The sequence below is a fragment of the Hyperoodon ampullatus genome (assembly GCF_949752795.1).
Source record: "Hyperoodon ampullatus genome assembly, chromosome: 18".
NCBI classification, from domain to species: Eukaryota; Metazoa; Chordata; class Mammalia; order Artiodactyla; family Ziphiidae; genus Hyperoodon; species Hyperoodon ampullatus.
In genome coordinates, this window is record NC_136931.1 from 1,481,506 (window position 1) to 1,491,650 (window position 10,145).

Below are 10,145 nucleotides of genomic sequence, written 5' to 3' on the forward strand. Positions count from 1 at the left end.
GAATGAGATCCTTGCTGGGTAGAGTAATCTTAGTTGTAGGTTCTTCCCTTTCATCACTTTAAGTATATCATGCCACTCCCTTCTTGCTTGTAGAATTTCTGCTGAGAAATCAGCTGTTAACCTTATGGGAGTTCCCATGTATGTTATTTGTCATTTTTCTCTTGCTGCTTTCAATAGTTTTTCTTTGTCTTTAATTTTTGCCAGTTTGATTACTGTGTGTCTCGGCGTGTTTTCCCTTGGGTTTATCCTTTATGGGACTCTCTCTGCTTCCTGGAGTTGGGTGGCTATTTCCTTTCCCATGTTAGGGAAGTTTTCAACTATATAATCTCTTCCATTATTTTCTTGGGTCCTTTCTCTCTCTCTTCTCCTTCTGGGACCCCAATATTGTGAATGTTATTACGTTTAATACTGTCCCAGAGGTCTCTTAGGCTGTCTTCATTTCTTTTCATTCTTTTTTCTTTATTCTGTTCTGCAGCAGTGAATTCCACCATTCTGTCTTCCAGGTCACTTATCCATTTTTCTGCCTCAGTTAGTCTTCTATTGATTCCGTCTAGTGTAGTTTTCGTTTCAGTTATTTTAATGTTCATCTGTGTTTGTTTATTCTTTAATTCTTCTAGGTTTTTGTTTTGTTAAACATTTCTTGCATCTTCTCGATCTTTGCCTCCATTCTTTTTCTGCGATCCTGGATCATCTTCACTATCATTATTCTGAATTTTTTTTCTGGAAGGTTGCCTATCTCCACTTCATTTAGTTGTTTTCTGTGGTTTTATCTTGTTCCTTCATCTGGTACATAGCCCTCTGCCTTTTCATCTTGTCTATCCTTCTGTGAATGTAGTTTTTGTTCCACAGGCTGCAGGTTTCTAGTTCTTCTTGCTTCTACTGTCTGCCCTCTGGTCAACAGGCAGATGCTTAACCACTCTGCCAGCAGTGAAGTCCCTGTAAAGTATTTTTAATTACAGTTTGCACATCATTTTTTATACACGTTGCTACTGCACACTTAACAGACTACAGTGTAGTGTAAGCATCCCTTTCATATGCTCTGGGAAAGCAAAGAATTCACGTGCCTCACATTATTGCCATGCTTGCGTTACTGCCTGCGATGGTCTGGACCCAAATCCGCAGTATCTCTGAGGTGAGCCTGTATGATTAGAACAAAACGTCCTGCCAACCCAGAAAATCTCTCCTCGGGGTACAATAGAGAGGACGGTTTCATGATTGAATATGTGTGAAACTGGCATGGGATGCTCATCACACCCACTAGGCTGTTGCACACACGAGGGAAGCTCACCCTTTCATTTAGCCAAGAAGATTCAGCCCATTAGGCACACATTCCCAGGACAGACAAGAGTTAGTCCTTATGTAGGAGGCCTGACAGTGCCATTTGTCACACATAGTTCATGCCAACTCTTCCTCTAATTGGGGGCATCTGTGTTAGCTAATTGCCTTTATCTAAAGGGACAATAAAAGTTCTGACATCTCTCAAGAGTGGGGTTTCAACCTGGAGCCAGGCACCTGCCCCCATGGAAACTGGGAGTAGATAGGGAGCCACCTTCCTAAGGCTCACATTCAAAGAGGCAGCTCCCACGTGCTTGAGAAAGACGGTCCTGGGTCACAAAACCTGCAAGAGGCTTATGTAGCTCTTTATAAAATGACATCCATTTCAGAAGAGGCAGAGAGAGAATTTACAGGTTTTTAAAAATGCTCTAAGGAAAGAGAGGGGATGGTCCCATTCCCTTTTGGCACCCAGAGAATTAATTTTTTCCCTATTTTAATCTGTTTGCCCTCACACAGCCCCCCCAGGTGACCTGAGAAGGGTTAGGAAGTGACATGCGCACTTAGATCAAGGCGTAATTGGGAGCAAGGGGGTCGTGCAGAGAAACAGGGGGATGAAGTGTGTGTAGGAGCAGAAGTATTAAGCCTGTGGGGGCCTGGCCACTGTTGTCTGTCTGTGAGCAGTGGGCCCCCCGTGATGGTGGCTGGGAGCCGGGATTGCCTTGTGGAGCTGGAGGGCCACTGGGTTGTGCAGGGGGGAGTCGAGAGTGAGTGGGGAGGGGGCAAAGCCCACAGCATCAAAGAGATACCTGCCCCCCAGTGTTCACTGCAGCACTCTTCACAGTAGGTAGGACATGGAAGCCACCTAAGTGTCCGTTGACAGATGAATGGATAAAGGAGATGTGGTACATATATACAATGGAATATTACTCAACCGTAAAAAAGAATGAAATAATGCCATTTGCAGCAATGTGGATGGACCTAGAAATTATCATGCCAGGTGAAGGCAGAGAAAGGACAAATTTCATATGATATCCCTTATATGTAATATCTAAAAAAAAATACAAATTAACCTATGTGCACAATAGAAACAGACTTACAGACACAGAAAACAAACTTATGGTTACCAAAGGGGAAAAGGGAGGAGGAGGGATAAATTAGGAGTATAAGTTTAACAGATACACATGACTTTGTTTAAAATAGAAAATCAGCAAGGATTTATTGTATAGCACAGAGAACTACATTCAGTATCTTATAATAACCTATAATGGAAAACAGTCGAAAAAATGTATAGGCAAATCACTTTGCTGTACACCTGAAAGTAACACAATATGGTAAATCAACTATACTTCAATATAAGTATCTCTTATCCTGTGTTTATTCTGATTATATTGTAGAAATGTATTTTGTCTTATCAGTTCTTATTTTTCTCATTTTTTAAATTGAAGTATAGTTGATTTACAATGTTGTGTTAATTTCTGCTGTATAGCAGTGATTCAGTTACACATATATATACATTCTTTTTTTTAATATTCTTTTCCATCATGGTTTTTCATGGGGTACTGAAATATAGTTCCCTGCTCACCCCAACCTCTTACTCCACCCCTCTCCCAACCCCCTCCCCCTTGGCAACCACTAGTATGTCTGTGAGTCTGTTTCTGTTTCTTAGAAAGGTTCATCTGTCGTATTTCAGATTCCACTTATAAGTGATATCATATGGTATTTGTCTTTCTCTTTCTGACTTACTTCACGTGGTATGATATCTAGTTGCATCCACGTTGCTGTAAATGGCATTACTTTGTTCTTTTTTATGGCTGAGTAGCATTCCATTGTGTGTGTGTATGTGTTTGTGTATGTATGTATATATGTATATACCACATCTTCTTTTTCCATCTGTTGTTGGACATTCAGTCCATGTCTTGGCTATTGTGAATAGTGCTGCTATGAACATAGGGGTGCATGTATCTTTTGGAATTAGAGTTTTGTCTGGTTATGTGCCCAGGAGTGGGATTGCTGGGCAACTAAAATTCTGCTTTTAGTTTTTTGAGGAACCTCTATACTGTTTTCCGTAGTGGCTGCATCAACTTACATTCCCACCGACAGTGGAGGAGTGTTCCCTTTTCTCCACATCCTCTTCAGAATTTATTTGTAGAGTTTTTAATGATGGCCGTTCTGACCAGTGTGAGGTGGTACCTCATTGTAGTTTTGATTTGCATTTCTCTAATAATTAGTGATGTTGAGCATCTTTTCATGTGCCTATTGGCTATCTGTGTTTCTTCTTTGGAGAAATGTCTACTTAGGTCTTCTGCCCATTTTTTGCGATTGGGTGCTTTGTTTTATTTTTGTTGTTGTTGTTGAGTGGTATGAGCTGTTTGAATCTTTTGGAAATTAAGCCCTTGTGGGTTGCATCATGTGCAAATATTTTCTCCCATTCTGTAGGTTGTGTTTTCGTTTTGTGTATGGTTTCCTTTGCTGTGCAGGAGCTTGTAAGTTTGATTAGGTCTCACTTGTTTATTTTTGTTTTTATTTCTATTGCCTTGGGAGACTGACCTAAGAAAACAGTGGTACGATTTATGTCAGAGAATGTTTTGCCTATGATCTCTTATAGGAGTTTTATGGTGTCATGTCTTATGTTTAAGTCTTTAAGCCATTTTGAGTTTATTTTTATGCATGGTGTGAGGGTGTGTTCTGATTTCATTAATTCACATGTGGCTGTCCCAGCACCACGTGTTGAAGAGACTGCCTTTTTCCCATTGTATATTGTTGCCTCCTTTGTTGAAGATTAATTGACCGTACATGTATGGGTTTATTTCTGTTCTGTTGATCCATATGTCTGTTACTGTGCCAACAACATGCTGTTTTGATTAGTGTAGTTTTGTAGTATTGTGTGAAGGGTTATGCCTCCTGCTTTGTTCTTTTTGTTCAGGATTGCTTTGGCAATTCTGGGTCTTTTTTTTTTTTTTTTGTGGTACGCGGGCCTCTCACTGTTGTGGCCTCTCCCGTTGCGGAGCACAGGCTCCGGATGCGCAGGCTCAGCAGCCATGGCTCACGGGCCCAGCCGCTCCGCGGCATATGGGATCCTCCCAGACCGGGGCACGAACCCGTATCCCCTGCATCGGCAGGCGGACTCTCAACCACTGCGCCACCAGGGAGGCCCCAATTCTGGGTCTTTTAAGGTTCCATATGAATTTTAGGGTTATTTGTTCTAGTTCTGTGAAAAACGTCATGGGCAATTTGATAGGGATCACATTAGATATGTAGATTACTTTGGGTAGTATAGCCATTTTAACAGTATGAATTCTTCCAATCAAGAGCATGGGATATCTTTTCCTTTCTTTGAATCATCTTCAGTTTCCTTTATTAACATTTTATAGTTGTCAGCATAAAAGTCTTTCACCCCCTTGGTCAGACTTATTTCTAAGTATTTTATTTTTGGCGTTGTGATTTTGAGAGGTTTTAAAATTTTTTTTTACATTCCCTTCTGATCTTTCATTGTTAGTGTAAAGAGATGCAACCAATTTCTGTACACTAACCTTATATCCTGCTACCTTGCTGAATTCATTTATCAGTTCTAATAGTTTTTGTGTGGAGTCTTTAGGGTTTTCTATATATAAAATTATGTGCATATAATGACAATTTTACCTCTTCCCTTCCGATTTGGATACCTTTTGCTTCTTTCTCTTGTCTGATTGCTGTGGCTAGAATTTTCCAATACTATGTTGAATAGAAGAGGTGAGAGTGGGCCTCCTTGTCTTGGTCCAGATTTTAGCAGGAAGGTTTTCAGCTTTTCACCATTGAGTATTATGTTGACTGTGGGTTTGTCATAAATAGCTTTTATTTTGGTGAGATTTGTTCTGTCTATCCCCACCTTGTTAAGAGTTTTTATCATGAATGGATTTTGAATTTTGTCAAATAATTCTTCTGCATCTATTGAGGTGATCATCTGGTTTTGGTCTCTTATTTGTTTATGTGGTATATCACATTGATTTTGTGTATGTTGAACTATCCTTGTTAAACTTGTGATGAATCCCACTATGAGTGGCTGGGCATGTGCTGTTTGGAGCCATAGGTATGTGGTCATTTGTCACAAAAGCCACGAGACACACATGCAGGGACAAAGTCCCCCGCTAACCAGGGCCTCCCAGCGACCCCTTCAGACACCTGCCCCTCTCTTAGCTGGAAGCATCTGTGACAAGACCACCAGCAAGAGCTGGAGGGCTTTGTCCCCTGGTGGTGGAGTGTCCATGGGCAGCCTGGGCCGAGGCTCTGGAATCACTGGGGCTTTCACTGAAGCCCTGTCGTTTTCTCTAGACCTATTGATGATCCTGCCACCCCTGCCCCTCGCCGCACTTAAGGGAGTGGAGGAGACAGCTCCGAATGCCAGTGGGAGTCCCGGGGGTGCCCCCTCCCAGAGCGGCCACCCGTGCCAGTTCTGCATGGCCTGGGTCCTCCCAGCCGGGCCGGGGTCTGCGCACCCCCGTCCAGGGAACCCTGACAGGCTGCATCCCTCCTCCCCGGACCCGCTTGATGGGGAAGTGTCCTCTGGCCAGCCCAGCACTCCCCCGACATACACTGCCTTTAACTGAACGTTGATTCACTCTCGCATGTGGCTTATTGCAGCTAATGTGCGGCCTTACTGGATAACGGACGTGTCACCTCCCAAATGCCCATTTAACTTGCTTTTCACGGCACGTTCGGGGGAGGAACATGAACGCACATCACCTGCAATGCTTAAAACCTGTGGCTTTAGGAAAACACATAGGAGTCCCCTGGTGGCCTAGCGGTTAGGACTCGGTGCTTTCACTGCAGAGGCCTGGGTTCGAGCCCTGCTCAGGGAACCATCCCCCATGCCGCTCAGTGTGGCCAAAATACAAATAAGTTAAAGGAAATATGCTTTAAAAAAAAAAGTAAAGAAAGCACTTAAAAAAAAAGAAAAGAAAAAACACGGAGATGCTGATGGCTGTTGACTCTCGGGGACTTGGAGACACTGGCCTTTGAAGGGCCTTCCTCATCCATGGGGCAGGGTCCGGGAAGAGCTGCCCAGCCGTCCACCACACACACCCCCCACCCCATCTTCCAGCCGCTGCCGAGTGCCAGGCTGTGGGTGTAGCAATAATAAATGCAGGCTTTGTCTTCAAGGAGGCTTCTGCCTGACACAGGAGGTAAATCCACATATAAAGGATGATTATTCACGGTATAAATTATAAGGCCCCATATGAGCTTCACACAGCTGACAGAGTGCCACACGCTGGGGGCTTAAAACACAGACGTCTATTCTCTCCTGGTTCTGGAGGCAACAAGTCTGAAATCAAGGTGTCCAGAGGCCCCAGGGGTGGGTGCTTCCTTCCCTCCTGCAGCTTCTGCGATTGCTGGAGTCCTGGGCTTGTGGCTGCATCCCTCTCATCTCTGCCTCTGTGCCTCCCGGCCTCGCCCTCTGTCTCTGGGTCTCTCCATGTCCCGGTCTCTTCTTATATGGACACCAATCCCTATACTGGATTCAGGACAGACCCGAACCTAGGATGACCTCAGTTTAACCTGCTGACATCTGCAAAGACCGTGTTTCCAAATAAGGCCACATCCACAGGTGCAGGGGGTCAGGACGTGGACATACCTTTCGAGGGGACACAATTCAGCCCACAACAGGCCCCAAGGGAGTGGGTTCCGAGGAAGGAGAGGTCACTCCGGTCCCTTTGTGAGGGCAGTGGGTAACAGCACTTGGATCCCGAGGAAGGAGCAAGACTTGGGGGTGGGGAAGATCAGGAAGGGTCCCCCCGCCAGAGGGGGCAGCGCACAGGAAGGCGTGTGGACGTGAGGGGCGGGGGGCAAGCAGGGACAACTGGGGCCAGAGTCTGCCTTGCCAGAAGCTAGACCCCAGGGGCGTGGGGATGCAGCTGGCCAGGTGTCACGCGATGGGCCCCTGGGCAGGGTCACTGCTTTCTGGAGAGACGACGGCCGTGACTCGTGTCCCTGGGGCAGGCAGGGGCTTTCCTGGGCGTCATCTTAGGGACAATGACAGGAAGCAGGACAGACCACTCAGTGGGGCTGACAGGGCTCAGTTCTACCAGCCTCATGATTCAGAGCTGTCGCCTAGCAGCTGCCACAAACACATTTAAAACCTGAGAAGTCAGACACGCCTCCGGGGATCGTGGTTCCACAAAGCTCAGCCTACACATGGCGGCACGCTGACCAGCCTTAAGGAGGGGGGTTTGGACACACGCAGCAGTGCGGAGAGCCCCGGGTGTGTGCTAAGTGAACCAAGCCAGGTGCCCGAGGCTCGGTAGGTCGGATTCCACTTATAGGAAGGCCACAGAACAGGCAAGTCCTCAGAGACGGGGCAGATGAGAGGCTGCAGGGGTGAGCGGATTGGGGCGTGAGTGCTGGTGGAGGGGGTGTCCTTCGGGCGTGATGCAATGAGCTGGAAGTGTAGAAAGGGGTGTCTGCACGTCGGGGTGAATGTGCCAGATGCCACTGAAGTCTCAGATGAACTTCACCTCCATTAAAATAGAGGGCTGGGGAGGGGGTGGGGAGTCTGGGGGGCTGAACCCGCTGCTTGGTGACCTGGCAACTCGAGGTCCTCCCGTGCGATGTCCGTGGCTGCTGGACTCCTGTCCCCCCTGCCCCCCACCTGCCCTCGGAGGGTTTAGCGCCTCCAGGTGGTCTCACTGAGACCAAACCGGGCTCTTGGGGGCTCCAGTCTCCTGGGCGTAGGTAACGGGCTGAGGCATGGGTGGTGTAAGGACCATCTCAGGTCAGCAGATGGCTCCCTGCAGGTTGGTCCCGGGCAGCCTCTCCTCTCTGAGCTCAGACCCTGACTCCCCGTCCCGGAGCCTGGCTGCTGAGGAAGGCCACGTGGTGGCTGGCGGTGGTCATTGGCCGGCTCCGGACCGCGTGGCCGACCGCCCCTGCTCCCTGGCCTGGAGTCTGCGTTCTGGGGTTCGCACTGGACAAGTAGCAGAGGTGCAGCGAGCGTATTGGGGGGGCCCAGTTGGGGTTCAGTAAGCGTGAGGTTCCTTCGTCTTGCCTGACAGTGGGGTTCCGATCGGGCCGAGCTGACCGCCGACCTCAGGAGGAGAGGATGTAGGGTCACGCCGGCCAGAGGGGTCAGGGCTCTGACTGCTCAGCCCCCCTTGACGGAAGCCGTCCCAGCCCCTGCCCGGAACACGCCCTCCCCTCCCCAGGCATCAGACGGTTCCAGAAGTTCTTGTTGCTGCTTAAATGAGTGTTTGCCTAAAAACTAAATTTCTGACAGTCAGACGCAGATTGAAGTGACTTCCACTTTTCTTTATTTTTTTTTTGTGGTACGCGGGCCTCTCACCGCTGTGGCCTCTCCCGTTGCGGAGCACAGGCTCCGGACGCGCAGGCTCAACGGCCATGGCTCACGGGCCCAGCCGCGGAGCCGCTCCGCGGCATGTGGGATCCTCCCAGACCGGGGCATGAACCCGTGTCCCCTGCATCGGCAGGCGGACTCTCAACCACAGCGCCATCAGGGAAGCCCCACTTTTCTTTTTTGAATGAGCACTTAAAAAATCAGAGCCAAAGTATTTTAGACACTACAGTTAAAATCAGAGCCTGATGATTCCTTCTGTGAGGCTGACTCTGATATGAGACCTAGTTTTAGACTAAGAAATTGACTAGCTTTCCTCTGCTTTGGTATTTCCAGCTTACTTTGAAACACAAGCTTTGTGTGCTCTTTGCCAGGTGAGCTTGGCATGGATTCTGGCTCAATGCAGCCAGAGTTGGGTCTGTGTGCTGTGGCACAGAGCAGGGTCCTGCTTAGCACTGCCAGTGAGTGGCACAGAGCAGGGTCCTGCCTAGCACTGCCGGTGAGTGGCACAGAGCAGGGTCCTGCCTAGCACTGCCGGTGAGTGGCACAGAGCAGGGTCCTGCCTAGCACTGCCGGTGAGTGGCACAGAGCAGGGTCCTGCCGAGCACTGCCGGTGAGTGGCACAGAGCAGGGTCCTGCCTGGCACTGCCGGTGAGTGGCACAGAGCAGGGTCCTGCCGAGCACTGCCGGTGACAGGCGGTTAACCCCGTGGACCCTCTGTTTCCTCCCTTGTAAAAGGAAGTTGGGGCCGGAAGCTTCAGATGGGAACAGAGGTCCCCAAGCCCTGACCCAGGGACCTGTGCTCCGTGACAGAGTTTCTATGAGTCTGCAGTCAAATGGGAAAAATTAGAGCAAAATCGGGGATTTCATGAAGTCAAATTTGCTTCACGTAAAAGGCTCTCTTTTGTTCTGAGATTATGTCCTCCTCCTAACATTTTTATCTTAAAATGTGTTTTTATGAAATATTGAGATGATTAAACGGTAGTTTTAAAAAATGAATGTATCTGGGGAAGGAAGTGAGGAAGGAAGGAAAAGAGAGAAGGAGAGAGACCAGAGGTCGTCATTAACAGTTTTTGGTTTGTGAATTTCCAAAGCCTGGGGGCCCTGCCCTGGGGCCTTGTCCTCTCCAGCCTCCAGCTCCGAGACCCACCACTGGCCCCCTCGGATGAGCCACGTGCCAGGCCAGATCAGAGGGGGTGGACCTGGTGGGCAGAGCAGGGACCCTCAGCTGGGCCACTCAGGAGCCCATTGACAAGCAGTCCAGCCCTGAGCTTGGGCTGGAGCCAAGGAGGTCCCTGGGATTCCATGCGTGACACCCTGTGGACGGAGGGGTGGCAGTCGCCCCGCCAGGTGACACGGGTCCCAGCCTGCCAGGGTGGGGGGCCTGGAGCCCTTTCTGAGTCCTGTGGGGTGAATGGGACGGTGCTCCTGTGAGAGTGGCGTCTACCCCTGATCTTTGAGGGTGTGGTGGGAGCCCTTGTGGTGTGATCCTGCGAGACTTTCCCATTTCACAGACACGGCAAGGCGAGCTCAGGGAGTGCAGCTGCTG